This window comes from Eptatretus burgeri, chromosome 11, assembly GCF_056783735.1.
Source record: "Eptatretus burgeri isolate ZD-2024b chromosome 11, Ebu_testis_v1, whole genome shotgun sequence".
NCBI lineage: Eukaryota > Metazoa > Chordata > Myxini > Myxiniformes > Myxinidae > Eptatretus > Eptatretus burgeri.
Genome location: NC_140971.1, coordinates 87,124,686 through 87,142,712, shown reverse-complemented (window position 1 = coordinate 87,142,712; position 18,027 = coordinate 87,124,686). Strand labels below are relative to the sequence as shown.

At 46.6% G+C, this 18,027-nt stretch overlaps 1 protein-coding gene across 8 annotated transcripts in view; it reads left to right on the top strand.

The window, feature by feature from the left end:
* The window catches only part of LOC147017562 (neogenin-like), a 491,631-nt gene that overhangs the window by 158,246 nt on the left and 315,358 nt on the right, over positions 1-18,027 (top strand). The window contains exon 1 of one of the 8 annotated variants that reach the window (XM_085847266.1): positions 1,645-1,743. The exons of the other annotated variants lie outside the window; for them this stretch is intronic. The gene's annotated coding sequence lies outside the window, so the exon portion shown is untranslated. Of the gene's footprint in view, positions 1-1,644; positions 1,744-18,027 lie in introns of those variants that run through there. 8 annotated transcript variants of the gene reach the window in all.

Here is an 18,027-nt window from a genome sequence, read left to right as displayed (position 1 = left end):
GGAATTTTTCAGTTACATTTTTTTTTTCATTTTTTTTTTTTCATAGCTGGCAGATCCGTCGTATATGCGATCCGTCGTTGCCCGGAACGTCGTTAAGCGGCGCATGACTGTAGAAATATATATATATATATATATATATATATATATATATATATATATATATCTATATAGTGATATATATGCGGACAACAAAACGAATTTCCATACCGGATCGGTCGAGGCCCGGGTTACCAACGACCGCCACCGGTACCGGTGGTCAGCAGGGTACCAGTGGAAATTGTGCTACTGCTGGGCGAAGGAGGAGAAGGAGACGGGGAAGGCGAGTCCGGAGGCAGTGGGAGAGGGGGAAGGGTAGAAGTGTGGAGGTGAGAGTTGGAACTCTGAATGTTGGGACGATGACTGGCAAAGGGCGAGAGTTGGCTGATATGATGGAGAGAAGAAAGGTGGACATACAGGAGGGAAACGGAGTATATCGGGAGAAGGATGTTGAAGATGGAGCCGCCAGGCAGGAGGAGAAGAGGAAGGCCAAAGAAGAGGTTCATGGATGCGGTGAGGGCGGACATGCGGGTGGTTGGAGTGTCAATGGAAGATGTGGAGGATAGAGCGAAATGGAAACAGTTGGTCCGCTGTGGCGACCCCTAACGGGAGCAAGCCGAAAGAGGAAGAAGAAGATATATATATATATATATATATATATATATTTATATATATATATATATATATATATATATATATATATATATATATACACACACACACACACACACACACACACACACACACACACACACACACACACACACACACACACACACACACACACACACACACACACACACACACACACACATATATCGAAAAACATATGGAGTGTGACGAACACTTCCTCAATCGCCAACCCAGATAAGAGGCCTCGGGCCGGCAACTCTATCAAACGACAAAGACTACATGGTCAACATCAGTTAGATATCAAATGGAGCCACTTTTTCGGATTTCTGGCTTATTCTCCCTCATCAGGATGGCATACCAATAAATATCCAACCAATGATGACCATCTTCGTCGTTTATACATCAGACTTATGTATACACACATTTGTACATATACATATATATGTATATATATATATATATATATATATATATATATATATATATATATATATATATATATATACATATATATATATATATATATATATATATATATATACACAGTCATGCGCCACTTAACGACGGGGTTACGTTCTGAGAAACGCGTCGTTAAGCGACGTCGTCGTTGTGCGAACATCAATTTTTTTTCATTTTCGTTTTCGAACATCGTACTTACACAAACATAGACACCTAAGCCATATGGTGTAGCCTATTTCTCCTTGGATACAAACCTGTACATCATGTTACTGTACTGAATACTATCGGCAATTGTAACACACATCCAAGAGACAGAAGACACGTTAGATTTACCTTTGTGCAGTTCATGACGGCCATCAGTGTGGTTAGCAGCAGCTTACAACCTCCTCTCGCATCGATTAGAGAAAGGTGAATAAATAGCGTTTGGATTTTATAAATACGTAATCATTGCATCGACGTTGTAATTTACAAATGAATAAACGAGCACCTGTCAATTGTGATATATATTTTCGGAACAGTGAGATTATTTTAACAACATAAAAAGCTTCAGTAAAAATAAATTTGTTTTAATTGACGAACAACAACGATTTATTTGTGGAATTCTTCAATTCAAAGGTAATTTACTTGCTAGAAGGTAAACGTGCAAACATTGCTTCAGTTTGAAAGCCGATTTCCTTGAATCCTGATTTAGCATGACCCTGCTTTTTTCGCGATGACATTTTATGGACATAACGATCGCATTATAACAGGGCCACACTGTCCTTGTTTATTATCATTATGAGGTATTTTGTTCTGTGGAGTGTACATAATTGTATGTGCTATTTTTATACAAGGCAACATCACTCGGCGATAGGAATTTTTCAGCTACATTTTTTTTTCATTTTTTTTTTTTTCAGAGCTGGCGCACCCATCATATATGCGATCCGTCGTTGCCCGGAACGTCGTTAAGTGGCGCATGACTGTATATATATATATATATATATATATATATATATATGTATATATGTATATATATGTATATATATATATATATGTATATATGTATATATATGTATATATATATATATATATATGTATATATATATATATATGTATATATGTATATATATGTATATATATATATATATATATGTATATATATATATATATATATATATATATGTATATATGTATATATATGTATATATATATATATATATGTATATATGTATATATATGTATATATCTATATATATGTATATATGTATATATATATGTATATATGTATATATATGTATGTATATATGTATGTATATATGTATATATATGTATATATATATATATATATGTATATATATATATATATATATATATGTATATATGTATATATGTATATATGTATATATGTATATATGTATATATGTATATATGTATATATGTATATATGTATATATATATATATATATATATATATATATATATATATATATATATATATATATATATAATATGTATATATTGTCGCGGTATTCGCGCCCGCCGGCGTGCGAACGGCCACGTAACTCGAATCGCGGCGCGTCGCCCACCGGACGGACAATCCAGTCGTGACCCTCTCGGACTAACGCCGGGAACCAGTCACGGGTGGACCTTTCGGCCTCACCACGATCGTGCCAATCGGCCCCCCGCGTGGGATAGGGTTGCTCGCCAAATTCGACCCACCTAAGTACCCACACGGAGGGTAGACCGGGCGATCGCACCTCGCCGCAGGTCGATGTCGGACACGGGCCACTTTAAGCGACCCGTTCCGTACTATCGGGATAACCGAGCGGTGTTATCGTCGGCCTCGACGGTTCGATTAATTATCGGGCGTATTCAGCCCACTGCAAACCCTTTACGTGAATCAAGATGGAGATTCAATACAGGAAAAGACGAAGCGAAACGGGAAAACAGTTCAACGATAAGCACCTTTATTTCGCGATGAACGGAAAGCACACATATACAATTACACCAAAAGCAAATGTAAAAGGAGAAGAAACACACAATATTACACAAAAAGCAAATATAAAAGAAGAAGACAATGCAGAGCTATCCGACTACCGAGCACACGGCAACACTTATACAATTTTACTTCACAGACGGCGCCGACAACACATATACCCAAAGCAAAAGAAAAGGACCACCCTCAAGGATGAGGGGGGTAGGCGGCCTGGGGCCGAGACCGCGTCGGGCCTACCCGTCTGATGATGAGACGCAAAGTGGCGGTGGCGCCCCAACTCCGCGGGCCTCGCGGACGGTGTCTGGTAGGGGGGTGGGAAAGGGGCCCCCTTGTCGCACTATCTCAGCGCGGGGGGGAAACAGGAGGGGGTTGTTGATGCTCGGGGGATGGAGGATATCTCCCTGTCTCGGGTCCCGCGACGAGCGTCTCCACCACGACCTCGGTCGCGCCGCCGGCCTCTCCCTCCGCAGTTCCCCGAATCCGACGCGAGCACCCCCTCAACCGCCTTCGCCGCCGCCGCCTCTCCACAGCTTCGTCTGATCGCCCTCTCCGTCTCCTCTCCTGACTCGTCCCAACTCTTCACTGGCTCCGCGAACTCCCAACTCCGAACTGCGAACAGCCTTGACTGACGAACGCAGCCGTTTATATCCCCCGTGGCCTCGCTCCTTCACCCTTGACCCTTTACCTCCGACCCTTCATCTCTAACTGGCTCCCCATTGGACCGAGGAAAAGTGGGCGTGAATGCTTTTTGATCCATGAATTTGCATATAGCGACCACACTCCAACGCCCTGGAGGCGGGGCCAAATCGCCCCACGCTCACCGATAGGACGGAACAGAAGTGGGCGTGAGTCGTTATTGATCCGTTTTCTTCGGAAAGTCTGTGATGTTTCTGAACACGCTGCTCGGTGCGCGCCCTGCACGAGTCCAGTATTGGTGCCCACAAGTGGCGCGGGAATAGTGGTGATGCGATGGTTGCGAGGGCGAGTTGTGACGGTAAAGGTCGTGGCTGTTGTTGTGAAGCGGCGTTGTGGTTGGTGGTTGTTGTGTGATGGCTGTTGAGACGTGGTTGGTGATGGTAGTAATGGCGGCTGGTCCAAAATAAAGATAGTAAAAGAAAAACGGCTATCTAAAAGGGTCGCAGCCCGCATGAATGACATTTATTCCCTCTAAACAACGGGTTTGGGCCTAACTACACATATACTTACAGAGATATCTCACCAAAGGGACCTGAATGGTGGTTTGTGAATTTCGTCAACCACAACACTACCCCCTCCCCTTTTTACAGACTCGTCCCGAGTCGTCAAATTTTCGTGTGCCATCATGTGTAGTTTTCCCCTAGTACATTTTACCTACGGATCCCTGAGTGCGACATTCATGGTATTCGTGTCCCCAAAATAAATAACCTGAGGGCTGAGTAACTACCTAAACAAACTCACTCACACGGACGACTGAAATAAAATTGCCGGCGCTAAGACAAACATGCCGGGGGCGCACTCATATTTACAGTACATCTTAACCTTAACTTACAAATTTTGCACTAAACCATGGCCCAGGATCAATGAACTCTGCAAAAAGAAGGCAGTTAGCAGGGAGCCAGGCTGCTCGCATGCAGTCTCTGACTCAAACAATGCAGGTGACAGGGAACGTGGCCGGCTGCTCACACGCAGTCCAAGGCCTTCCCTTTTGAACTGAACGCAGTGAACCACAACGGTGCATGGGCTGCACAAACGTAGTCTCCGTGCCAGCTCAAGTGGCACACGCAATGAACACAACGAATGGATGGATGAATGGTTTGAACTGAACGCAGTGAACCACAACTGTGCATGGGCTGCACAAATGCAGTCTCCGTGCCAGCTCAAGTGGCACATGCAATGAACACAACGAATGGATGGATGAATGGTTTGAACTGAACGCAGTGAACCACAACGGTGCATGGGCTGCACAAATGCAGTCTCCGTGCCAGCTCAGGTGGCACACGCAATGAACACAACGAATGGATGGATGAACACAAACACGGTGCACGGGCCGCCAGTGCAGGCCCGTGTTGTAGCTGCCATCAGGGCAGTTCTCGCAGCTTGCAAACTGTTGCCTTGAGCCTGGCGCACATGGCAATGAACAGGGGGGGGCAAAGCAAAAATTTAACGGGGGCTGGTGAGCAGGGGCAGTGGGCATGGCATGGCAAAGGTAGCAGGCAAACACAGCCCGCAGAAGAAGGCCGCTGCAGGCAAACACAGCCGGCAGACGAACTGGCCGGCACAGGCCTTGAAGAAAAACAGCCAGCCGGCAGATGAAGTGAGCCGGCACAGGCCTTGCAGCAACACAGACAGCAGATGAAGTGGCCGGCACAGGCCTTGAAGCAAAACACGGCCAGCCGATGGCAAAGGCCTTGCAGAAAACAGCTGCAGACGATCCGGCCGGTACAGGCCTTGCAGCACAGCAGCTGCAGATGATCCGGCCGGCACAGGCCTTGCAGCAACACAACAGCTGCCGATGAAGTGGGCCGGCACAGGCCTTGAAGAAAAACAGCCAGCCGATGAAGCTGGCCAGCCTTCGCCGTTCAGTGGAGGTTGGTGGAGGGAGTGCGGTGGTGCTGGCCACTCGGAAGGCGGGCTCGGACCTACCCTACGGTCTCCCTCCCAACCTATCGCCTTTGCCTGTCACTGTCTATACCCACTCCCTTAATTTGTCAAACCCCAATTTAGCCCCAACTTGTGTTTTTTTTTTTTTAATTTTTATTTCCCCACTATAAATCGTCCCCTAACCCCCTTTATCGTCCTTGTTCGGCTAACCTATCCTGTCACCTAGCCTACTCCCAACCCCTACGTTCCCTTCCCGGAGGGGAATAAGGGAGAGCTAACGTCCTGTGTCGAGGCCCAACGAAGCCTCAGGATGGCCTCCCCAGACTTCAGCGATCTATAACCAAAGTGGGTCCAGCGGCCCACAACGAGAGCGAGGGGATGGATGGTGCGGAGGGGTACACTTCCTAATCTACCCTATCTATTTAACTGTTAAACTACCCCGGGGCTTTCAACAAGCGCCTCTCGCTTAAACTATTGGTTCTAACAACCCAGATTCCCGTCGCCTGTGTTGGTGTCCTCACAATTTCAGGCCTCGCCCCCCAATTTTCTCTCCGTGCCCTCACACGGTCTCATGGCTGGGACACGTGGCTCCCTTTGGCAGGCACGACCCTCTGCCGATTCTCCCGCTATGGCACCCCCGGGCACTACACTGCCTCCGAGCCTACCAGCTCCCTAACACCGGGGAGTGCCCCCCATGGCACCTCCCCTGACACGCACACGTGGCAGGCTGGCTTCCCATGCCCCTTTCCGAGGGTCACCCGTGCCCACAACACTGCCCACGTGGCTAATGGCGCCCCCGGCCCCCGCACCAAGCAGGCGCACCCGTGCCCACTACGCTATCCCGGCCCCCCATGGGCCCTTGGCCTACCACGGCCGACTAGCCTGGTGCCCGGGGTACCCACTCAGCGATACTCACCTTTCGCAGCCACGCTCCCAGCCCGTCAACAGGGCTCCTGCACCCCTCCAAATGGGTTTCGAGCCTACATTCACACCAACAGCAAAACGACTTCCATTTTTGAATTTGACTAACCCCCTAACTCACTTTATACTGACCCCGGGGTCCCTTGGGCGGGAGTCACTCCTCCCCCCAATCACTCATCGCACCATGCATTCCCCAATCACTCCACTCACACAGACCCGCTGGCCTCACTCACTCAACATGTACTCACCTCACAACTTTTCAACACACACACACCGCTGAACTCTGCCATCCTTCTGACTACATCCCCTAACTAACTCGTGCTCCCACATCGTCCCTTATACTATAGCACGTTCCATTTAACACTACGTAGCTAAACTACGTCCCCTCTACACACTCACAAGTCTGTCACTGTCTCCAAATAATCCCATTAATTATTTCCATTTTCCCAACCTAAATCTGACTACAATCCCTCTAACTAATCCATTCCACGGACTCCATGAGGACTTACCCCTGCCCCATGAAGTCGGTCTAGCTAAGCTAACCCTTCCCCCTAACTAGTTTCCATCCTGTGCCCTGGTCAAGGGGGGTCTTCCACCCCTTGCCCAGGAATCCTGTGCACCCGAAAGTGAGGCTTGCTTTTTTTTTTTTTTTTTTTTCACGCGCAGCACCAGCACGGCAACTCGCAGCTCGCGCACTTTGCACCTGCCCGTGACGTCATGCAGCTGCACGTGTACCTCGTCCCTCCTTGGACGGTACCATCCGGCAGGGATACCCATCCTGCCGGATTCCAACCCCGCGTGCAGCCATGACGTCACCGTGCGCATAAAAAAAAACACAAGCCCCACGTCTCGAGGGGTTCCCCACGCGAACACATGTGCTTTGCCCGTTGGAGCTTAACACACACGATCGCGTGGAGAACCCGTCCGGTCCAAATCCGTAATCCTGCCTAAACTTTGTCCGTCCGCGGGATCGGCAAATCCACCGCGTGCGTTTCCGGACCGGGACTTCACTCTCGCAAGCGAGCATGTGGGGGCCTCGTGCGTTGCACAGCACGGACCTCGTGCTCACTGCTGGGTGAACCCGGCACGGTCCCCGAAACAACTAAAGCCGCTACCCGGCTTCCTTTCCTCACATGTCGCTGTCGTCGCCATTCCACACACGCACTCCCGCGTGTTATGACGCTCACACTCCACACCATTAAACTCACACTGGGAGACGCGGCTGCATGTTCACACATGCCCACCGACATCTCCCTTACATACCGCTCTCTCACACACACGGTCTCCCTTGCACTCGGCCGTTCACTCACGCATGCCATTACCCTTGCACACGTGGCTCCCCTCACTCGCGGCCTTCCACTCACTCGTGCCATTTCCCTCACACAAACCACACCACTCACACACGCGGGGGCACTCACCCGCGGTGCCTCATCCACACACCGTCCCTCACTCACACATGCGAGGGCACTCACCCGCGGTGCCTCATCCACACTGGCCGTTTCATCCACACACACGGCCTCTTCTACTTGCGGTGCCCCTTTTACACACGGCGTGCTGGGAAGCACGTACACCGGCACAATCGCCACCACACCACTCACACACGGGGTCGCTTCCACACATGGGGACGCACTCACACCTTGCACCACACACTTAGGGACAACCACACTGGGGATTCGTGTCCCCACAAGGGTCTCCGGGGCCTCTATACCCCCCAAGCTCTCCGTGCACCTGTCCACAGCACTTCTCCCCTCGACCTCGCAAAGCACGACCGAATCCACCTGGTCGTGACTCGCCTCAAGGGGGCCTACTCCCTCCCCTCTTTCCTGGAGGAGGCTATCCCGCTGCTCGCACTGGGTCCCTACACGCTCCGCGAGCCCACCCTCATCGTTCTCCACTACCTCCGTGTGTGTGTGTGTGTGTGAGTCTCTAAACCCGTCATTATCATGCAGTCTCTCCTCTATTTTTTCTGTCTCCCGTGTCTCTATACATTTTCTCTCCTGGTTCCTTTTTTCTGTCTCTTCCTGGTTCCTTTTTCCTTCCCATCTGAGTCGTTCTTTCTCTCTGAGCCCCATTAGCTGTTCGTTCTCCCTCCGTAGCTCCTCAATCTCCGTTGACTCCAATCTCGCTCTCCGTTTTAGTTGTTCAATTTCACACTCATATAGTTGTTGTTTTCTCTCCCACTCTTCCTCCTGCTCTTTGTTTTCCAATCTCATAGTTTCTTTCAATTGGCTCATTTCCTTCCTGTGTTTCATTCGCTGTTCTCTCACTACTCTTCCTCGTTTCCTCTCCTGTCCTTCCTTCTCCAGTTTCATGGTTTGCTTCATTTGGTTAATCTCCTTTTTGTGTTTCATTCGCTGCTGTCTCATTACTCTTCCTTGTTTCCTCTCCTGTCCTTCCTTCTCCAGTTTCGTTGTTTGCTTCATTTGGTTAATCTCCCTTTTGTGTTTCATTTGCTGCTGTCTCATTACTCTTCCTTGTTTCTCATTCTTTAGTCTGGCCTTCGCTTCCAGCTGTTCGATCTGTACAGTGTGGTTTCTTAAAGTTTCATTTTCCGTTCTCTTCCTTTCCTCTTTTAACACTCTCAGTTCGTTTTGTAGTTCCCTCTCTTTGTTTTGGTGTTTCTGTAACTCACAAGCTTTCTTTTCAAATTCTTTTCTCATCTCCGCACCCTCCGACCTTGCTTTGGCTTCTAACTGTTCTTCCGGCTTGCGCTTGTGGTTTTCTACCCGTCTTCCCAGTTCCTCTGTCTCCGTTTTTCCCTCCAGTCCCAGCTTATCAACTCTCTTCGTCATGTCTTGAAGTCTTTTCTCACACTCCACCGTTTCGACCTTCAATCCCTCCTCTGTCTCCTCCTGGCTTTCTTTTAATTTTTCTAATACCTTCTTTACCTCGTGTCTCGTCTTACACGTCTCCCGAATTATTTTCTCGCCCGCCCCGACCGCGGGCCTGACAGCCGTTGCACTCCCCCCCAGCTCGTTCGTCCCAGCATGTGGCAGCGCCATTTTCTCACCCGTGGTCCACGTTTCGCTCCTCGCCATTGCCATAATGCCTGCCTGCAGGCCTATGCCCATGCTCTGCATCTCACCCCGCATTTCTTTCATTTGGTTTTTCGCTTCGAGTGCGTTTCCATCCATTTTTTTTATTTTCCATTTGTTGCGTATTTCTCTTCATTTCGTTGTTCCTTTCTTTCATTTCGGCATTCCTGTAATCCAGTTTGTCATTTATGCTCTGCGCGAGTTCCATAATCTTCCGCATTGTCACCTGCCCTGGCCACTCCCACTGACTACATTTAGTGGTGGAGTTATAATAAAAAAACCGACCAGATGAACGGCATCGATGCCTTTCCCAACCTTCTGGTACGGGTTTCCCTTGCACGGTGATCCCGTCCTGAGCCATGGATTCTACATTACTATTACACATACCTAATCCACCCGGCACCCGCTCACCTTGAGACGCCATCTTGCTTCTCGTAAAGGGTTAATTTAGCTCGCTCGTAATTTGGAGGGAATCGGGGGTCGCTCCTCTCACCCCTGGACCGATTCCCGTGAATTTAGCTGGAGACAGGAGAGCCCGTTTTCCCGTTCTCCGATACCAGTGCCGCGAGGAGGGCGATGAATTTATATCCCACTCCAGTGTCGCGGTATTCGCGCCCGCCGGCGTGCGAACGACCACGTAACTCGAATCGCGGCGCGTCGCCCACCGGACGGACAATCCAGTCGTGACCCTCTCGGACTAACGCCGGGAACCAGTCACGGGTGGACCTTTCGGCCTCACCACGATCGTGCCAATCGGCCCCCCGCGTGGGATAGGGTTGCTCGCCAAATTCGACCTACCTAAGTACCCACACGGAGGGTAGACCGGGCGATCGCACCTCGCCACAGGTCGACTTCGGACACGGGCCACTTTAAGCGACCCGTTCCGTACTATCGGGATAACCGAGCGGTGTTATCGTCGGCCTCGACGGTTCGATTAATTATCGGGCGTATTCAGCCCACTGCCAACCCTTTACGTGAAGCAAGATGGAGATTCAATACAGGAAAAGACGAAGCGAAATGTGAAAACAGTTCAACGATAAGCACCTTTATTTCGCGATGAACGGAAAGCACACATATGCAATTACACCAAAAGCAAATGTAAAAGGAGAAGAAACACACAATATTACACAAAAAGCAAATATAAAAGAAGAAGACAATGCAGAGCTATCCGACTACCGAGCACACGGCAGCACTTATACAATTTTACTTCACAGACGGCGCCGACAACACATATACCCAAAGCAAAAGAAAAGGACCACCCTCAAGGATGAGGGGGGTAGGCGGGCCTGGGGCCGAGACCGCGTCGGGCCTACCCGTCCGATGATGAGACGCAAAGTGGCGGTGGCGCCCCAACTCCGCGGGCCTCGCGGACGGTGTCTGGTAGGGGGTGGGAAAGGGGCCCCCTTGTCGCACTATCTCAGCGCGGGGGGAAACAGGAGGGGGGTTGTTGATGCTCGGGGGATGGAGGATATCTCCCTGTCTCGTGTCCCGCGACGAGCGTCTCCACCACGACCTCGGTCGCGCCGCCGGCCTCTCCCTCCGCAGTTCCCCGAATCCGACGCGAGCACCCCCTCAACCGCCTTCGCCGCCGCCGCCTCTCCACAGCTTCGTCCGATCGCCCTCTCCGTCTCCTCTCCTGACTCGTCCCAACTCTTCACTGGCTCCGCGAACTCCCAACTCCGAACTGCGAACTGCCTTGACTGACGAACGCAGCCGTTTATATCCCCCGTGGCCTCGCTCCTTCACCCTTGACCCTTTACCTCCGACCCTTCACCTCTAACTGGCTCCCCATTGGACCGAGGAAAAGTGGGCGTGAATGCTTTTTGATCCATGAATTTGCATATAGCGACCACACTCCAACGCCCTGGAGGCGGGGCCAAATCGCCCCACGCTCACCGATAGGACGGAACAGAAGTGGGCGTGAGTCGTTTTTGATCCGTTTTCTTCGGAAAGTCTGTGATGTTTCTGAACACGCTGCTCGGTGCGCGCCCTGCACGAGTCCAGTATCGGTGCCCACAAGTGGCGCGGGAATAGTGGTGATGCGATGGTTGCGAGGGCGAGTTGTGACGGTAAAGGTCGTGGCTGTTGTTGTGAAGCGGCGTTGTGGTTGGTGGTTGTTGTGTGATGGCTGTTGAGACGTGGTTGGTGGTGGTAGTAATGGCGGCTGGTCCAAAATAAAGATAGTAAAAGAAAAACGGCTATCTAAATGGGTCGCAGCCCGCATGAATGACATTTATTCCCTCTAAACAACGGGTTTGGGCCTAACTACACATATAATATACTTACAGAGATATCTCACCTAAGGGACCTGAATGGTGGTTTGTAAATTTCGTCAACCACAACAATATATATATATATATATATATATATATATATATATATATATATATATATATATATATATATATGTATGTATATATGTATATGTATATATATATATATATATGTATATGTATATATATATATATATATATATATATATATATATATATATATATATATATATATATATGTATATGCACGGCTTACAAAGTGGGTTCACTACTGTTACACAAAGGGCAAAAAAAAGTTTAGGGAAACATGAAATGCAACCCATTATGTTAATCTGCATGTATTCAAATAGCTAAATCTAAATTTTTAGACCTGCAGCACGTCCGGTTTCAAAGTTACCACCGAATATATACAACACTGTAAATACACGTTCGAATTTTGAGCTTGGCGTCAGCGGTATGTACGGAATCAGATGAAAAAAAACAACGTAAATATTATATTTTGGGATAAGAAACAGATAATTTTTACTCTGCCTTTTTCAACAGGCTCAGTATGTGACAGGAAAAAGAAAAAAAAAACACATTTTGAGAGAGTCAGATGTTATAAATTGCGAAGAAAACACAGACGAGTTCAGTAGCAAAGAAAGCCACACTTGTAAGCGAAAAATAATGTTAAAATCGAATCTATTTCTTTAGAACTTTTGAAAATAATCACTTTAAACGTGAAAAGAAAGACATAATTCTTACCTATCTGATCCTCACGAAGCACCAAAAAAATTCTAGCGTTGGTTAAAATGAAGAATTATCAGACAAATGCGAGTCACCTCATTCGGCTCGGCGTCCTCATGCTGGATTTGTATGTTACGGCTCTCGCAAAGACACAGACACGAAGACAAACGCTGCGCTCGACGGCGAATGGAAATGCGCTGACACACTTGCAAGTGCCTATTATATCCATCAATCGGGGAAGTTTGCAAGACGGCAAGATTTTCTAATGCTAGCGTTATTTGTCTGACGAGAGATGATGATTCGTACATAACGGGACTGACACGAAAATCAAGACGGGATTACTTGCGGTCCGAATTTTATTTTATGATCACAATTTTGATCTATATATTTCTGCCGTTAGACTCTGTCATATTTCCAAGAAATTAAGGGAGATTTGGAATAAAAATCATCAGAAACATTATCAACACTGGTCTCCTTATTTTTCTCGATGCAGTGGACACGAAGCGTTATGTACGAATCCATTATTTCATCAGATAGGGTAGATGCCAGAAAACCCGAATAGGCAGACAGAACATCATCAAAACATAAAAGAGACACCAAAGTTCACATTCTGAGTCACCACACTCAAAATAACTGTCACATAAGAAACATAGAGTAAAATAAAAATTTTACAAATCAAACTGTGACATTTCTAAGGTTAAAATACCCATATTCTGTTGCTTTAATTCATCTTTAATAACACAAGGAAATGGAGAGTATGATATTGCCGGTTTCTACAGGTACCCCAAGAGGTCCACTTTCATTTCTGACCATTGATGGTTTGTCTAAATACCTCATAATAGTTTTATGTGGAATTTCCCACAAACATACCACAGCATACCCACTTTGTGAGCCATGCACACACACACACACACACACACACACACACACACACACACACACACACACACACACACACACACACACACACACACACACACACACACACACACACACACACACACACACACATATATATATATATATATATATATATATATATATATATATATATATATATATATATATATATATATATATATATATATATATATATATATATATATATATATATATATATATATATATATATATATATATATATATATATATATATATATATATATATATATATATATATACATATATATATATATATATATATATATATATATATATATATATATATATATATATATATATATATATATATATATATATATATATATATATATATATATATATATATTTCGGCATGCCCCTTTTTTTGTTCCACCATCAGATTTTTGTTCCTGCATGAAATGAAACAAGCTTTGACATATATAGTAATGATATTATTGTCTTCCTTAAGAGGCCCCTCAAAATTCGTTTTGATGATTATGGTAGTTAAACAGTTCAAAAATTCCATTTGCAAAATGGGAGGAATTATTGCACAAAAAATAAATAAAAATGTTTCCCATTTTTTTTAGAGGACCACAAAGATGAGCGGCTCATAGAATCACGCTCCATTTGGGGAGAAAACAGTTGAGTTCATACCTGACGAATTTGCACTTTCCATGTGCCATAGTTTCTTCACAAAACCATGACTTTCTGACTAAGTACAAAGTATTTCTTTGCTTTTTTTTATACATGGTTGCCGTTTTGAAATTTTCATCGACCGATACCCGCTGCCCAGCCGGACCAACTGCCAACAAAGTATTGCCCGGTCAGTTACGGTTAAACCCAAAATCATGATCATCGTTTTAGTGTGGAGGTGAGTACTGACAGTGCACTTGGGTCTTTTCTGGGTGGGTGCGGGATTGAGCACGTGCACATAAAAATCTGGCAACCCAACTTGAATTGAACAACAATGGCCGCTTGATCCTTTAAATTAGAACCGACAGAAATAGCCTTCGAGCCTTCAGTGCTTCAGTGAGCCTTGAGTCTACCGCTCCGTAAAAAGTACTTCTTCAACCGTCTCACAAGTCAGAGTTCGATCGTGATGGCAGATGCCAATAATAACAAGGAATATGAAGACTCCTCAAGTCACTCCTCTGATGAAAATTCTGTTGCAAGCATCTCCCCAAGTCCAAGCCCCAGCCTTGATCCTAACAGTGATATTGAACATCCTCATAAATCAATGGATAAAAATGATATAATATATTGTTTAAAATACATTCATGCTCTCTGTCTTTTATCATATGTTGCCAGTGACGCCCGTCGAAGACGGGCACCTTTACTAGTATACATATTGTTGCGGATTCGCGCCCGCCGGCGTGCGAGTGGCCACGTAACTCAAATCGCGGCACGTCGCCCACCGGACGGACAATCCCGTCGTGACCCTCTCGGACTAACGCCGGGAACTAGTCACGGGTGGGCCTCTCGGCCTCACCACGATCGTGCCAATCGGCCCCCCGCATGGGATAGGGTTGTTCGCCAAACTCGACCTACCTAAGTACCCACACGGAGGGTAGACCGGGCGATCGCACCTCGCCGCAGGTCGACTTCGGACACGGGCCACTTTAAGCGACCTGTTCCGTACTATCGGGATAACCGAGCGGTGTTATCATCAACCTCGACGGTTCGATTAATTATTGGGCGTATTTAGCCCACGACCAACCCTTTACGTGAAGTAAGATGGAGATTCAATAAAAGAAAAGACAAAGCGAAACGGGAGAAATAGTTCAACATAAAGCACATTTATTCCGCGGCAAACGGAAAGCACACATATACAATTATACACCAAAAGCAAATGTAAAAGTAGAAGAAGCACAACAATTCTGCACAAAAAGCAAATGTAACAATGCAGATCTACTACCGACTACCGAGCACACGGGAACACTTATACAGTTTTACGTCACAGACGGCGCCGACAACACATATACTCAAAGCAAAAGAAAAAGGGACCACCCTCAACGATGAGGGGGGCAGACGGGCCTGGGGCCGAGACCGCGTCGAGCCTACCCGTCTGGTGATGAGCCGCAAGATTGCGGCGGTGCCCCGACTCCGTGGGCCTCGCTGGCACTGCCTGGAATGGGGTGGGAACGGGGCCCCCTTCTCACACTATCTCAGCGCGGGGGGAAACAGGAGGGGGTTGTTGATGCTCGGGGGAATGAGGATATCTCGCTGGCTTGGGTCCCGCGACGAGCGACTCCACCGCGACCTCGGTCGCGTTACCGGCCTCCCTTCTCCGCAGCTCCCCGACTCTGACACGAGCGCCCTCTCGACTGCCTTCGCCGCCGCCACAACTCTCCAACTCTCCCACTCTCCACTCTTCTCAACTCCGTCCAACTGCGATTCAGAAACTCTTTTTCTCTCCCGATTCAGAAACTCCCTCAACAACTGCCTTTTCGGCGAGCGAACGCGGCCCTTTATCGCCCCCGGGGCTTCGCTCCTTCACCTTCGACCCTTCACCTCTGGCTGGCTCCCCATTGGACAAAGGAAAAGTGGGCGTGAATCGTTCTTGATCCGATTTCTCGGAAAGGCTGGTGTTTTTGCACCCGCTGCTCGGTGCGCGCCCTGTACGAGTCCAGGATCGGTGCCCACAAGCGGCGCGGGAATGGCGGTGATGCGATGGTTGCGAGAGCGAGATGTGACGGCAAGGGTCGTGGCTGTTGTTGTGAAGCGGCGTTGCGGTTGGTGGTTGTTGTGTGATGGCTGTTGAGACGTGGTTGGTGGTGGTTGTGGTGGTAGTAATGGCGGCTGGTCCAAAATAAAGATAGTAAAAGAAAAACGGCTATCTAAAAGGGTCGCAGCCCGAATGAATGACATTTATTCCCTCTAAACAACGGGTTTGGGCCTAACTACACATATACTTACAGAGATATCTCACCTATGGGACCTGAATGGTGGCTTGCGAATTTCGTCAACCACAACAATTTATTTGCCCTCATCAGAACGGCATACCAATAAAATATCCAATACATACCGGGCCCACATACCGAGCTTCAAATCGGCACTTAAACTCATAAATAACATTGCTGGTTTGTGAGGTGGGTAGCAGTTAGATAGATACAAACTACTAGTGTGTGATACACACGACAAGTTCGATACACACCACTGGTTATTTATGAGTTTAATTGCCGATGTGAAGCTCAGTACGCGGGCCGCACAACACTAAGATTGGCTGATCAGATCAAACAACACATCCCCTTGGTGACTCGAAGAAAGATTGTGAGGGTTAGAACACAACGAGTGTGAGCAGGTGGAAATATCCAGCAACCACCGGCCACTGCACCTGCTTCATCTGCCATTGCACAACACCTGGTTGCCAACCCTATCTGTGCAGACCAGAACAATGCAGATATGTTCAGGATATTGAGCCGAGGTCGGAGCTCGTTTAATTTACGTATGTTGGAAGCAACCTTCATCCTTACCACCGAACCAATATTATGTCGTCAAAAGGAATTTGTACGATCTCTGTGTCTCTTTCAGCATGGAAAGATCAAGGGAAGTACGGTAACAAATGGTGAATGGACATTTGGGGAAACCAATTCCCCCTCTCTCCAGGATGTGGTTGCAAACGTCAATCATCAACCAACTCTGCTCCACCTAATGGGAGCTCGAGGTGAAGATGATGAGCCCACCAAGGGGCGTTCGGATTAACGGTGACGTCATTACGGCTGAACCAATCAGCATCTACCTTACTGAGATCTGCGTAAAAAGCACGCGCCTTCACTTCCTTCTTCACTTGCTTCGATTTTTACCCGGAAGAGTGCAGCATGAAAAGCTTCGGTCACTATTATGTTGTGTTTGTTTGTATCTATATTAAAGTTCTGCAGTACCAAACATCTGTGTATATATGTATATATATATATATATATATATATATATATATATATATATATATATATATATATATATATATATATATGTATATATGTGTGTATATATATATATATATATATATATATACATACATCATACATACATACATACATACATACATACATACATACATACATACATACATACATACATACAGACACTACCGGTCATGAGTTTTAGAACACCCCCATTTTTCCAGTTTTTACTGAAATTTAAGCAGTTTAATGTTTCAATGTACTCTGAAATTAAAGCAGAGAAAAATAAACAATTGCAGATAAAAAAAAGAAATCGTGGAATTGTTTCGTTAAACAAAATTTAATATAAACTTGTGGCATTCTTTCTACAATATAAATCAAATATTGTTCAGAAAGTTCTTCCCAACACTGTTGCAGAAGTTCCCACAAATGTGTTGCACTTGTAGATTGCTATATTTTCATCCTTCTGTCCAGTTCATCCCAAACCAGCTCGATGGGGTTGAAGTCTGGAGACTGTGCTGGCCATTCCATAATTTGAAGCCTACCATCTTGTTCTTTTCTTCAAAGGT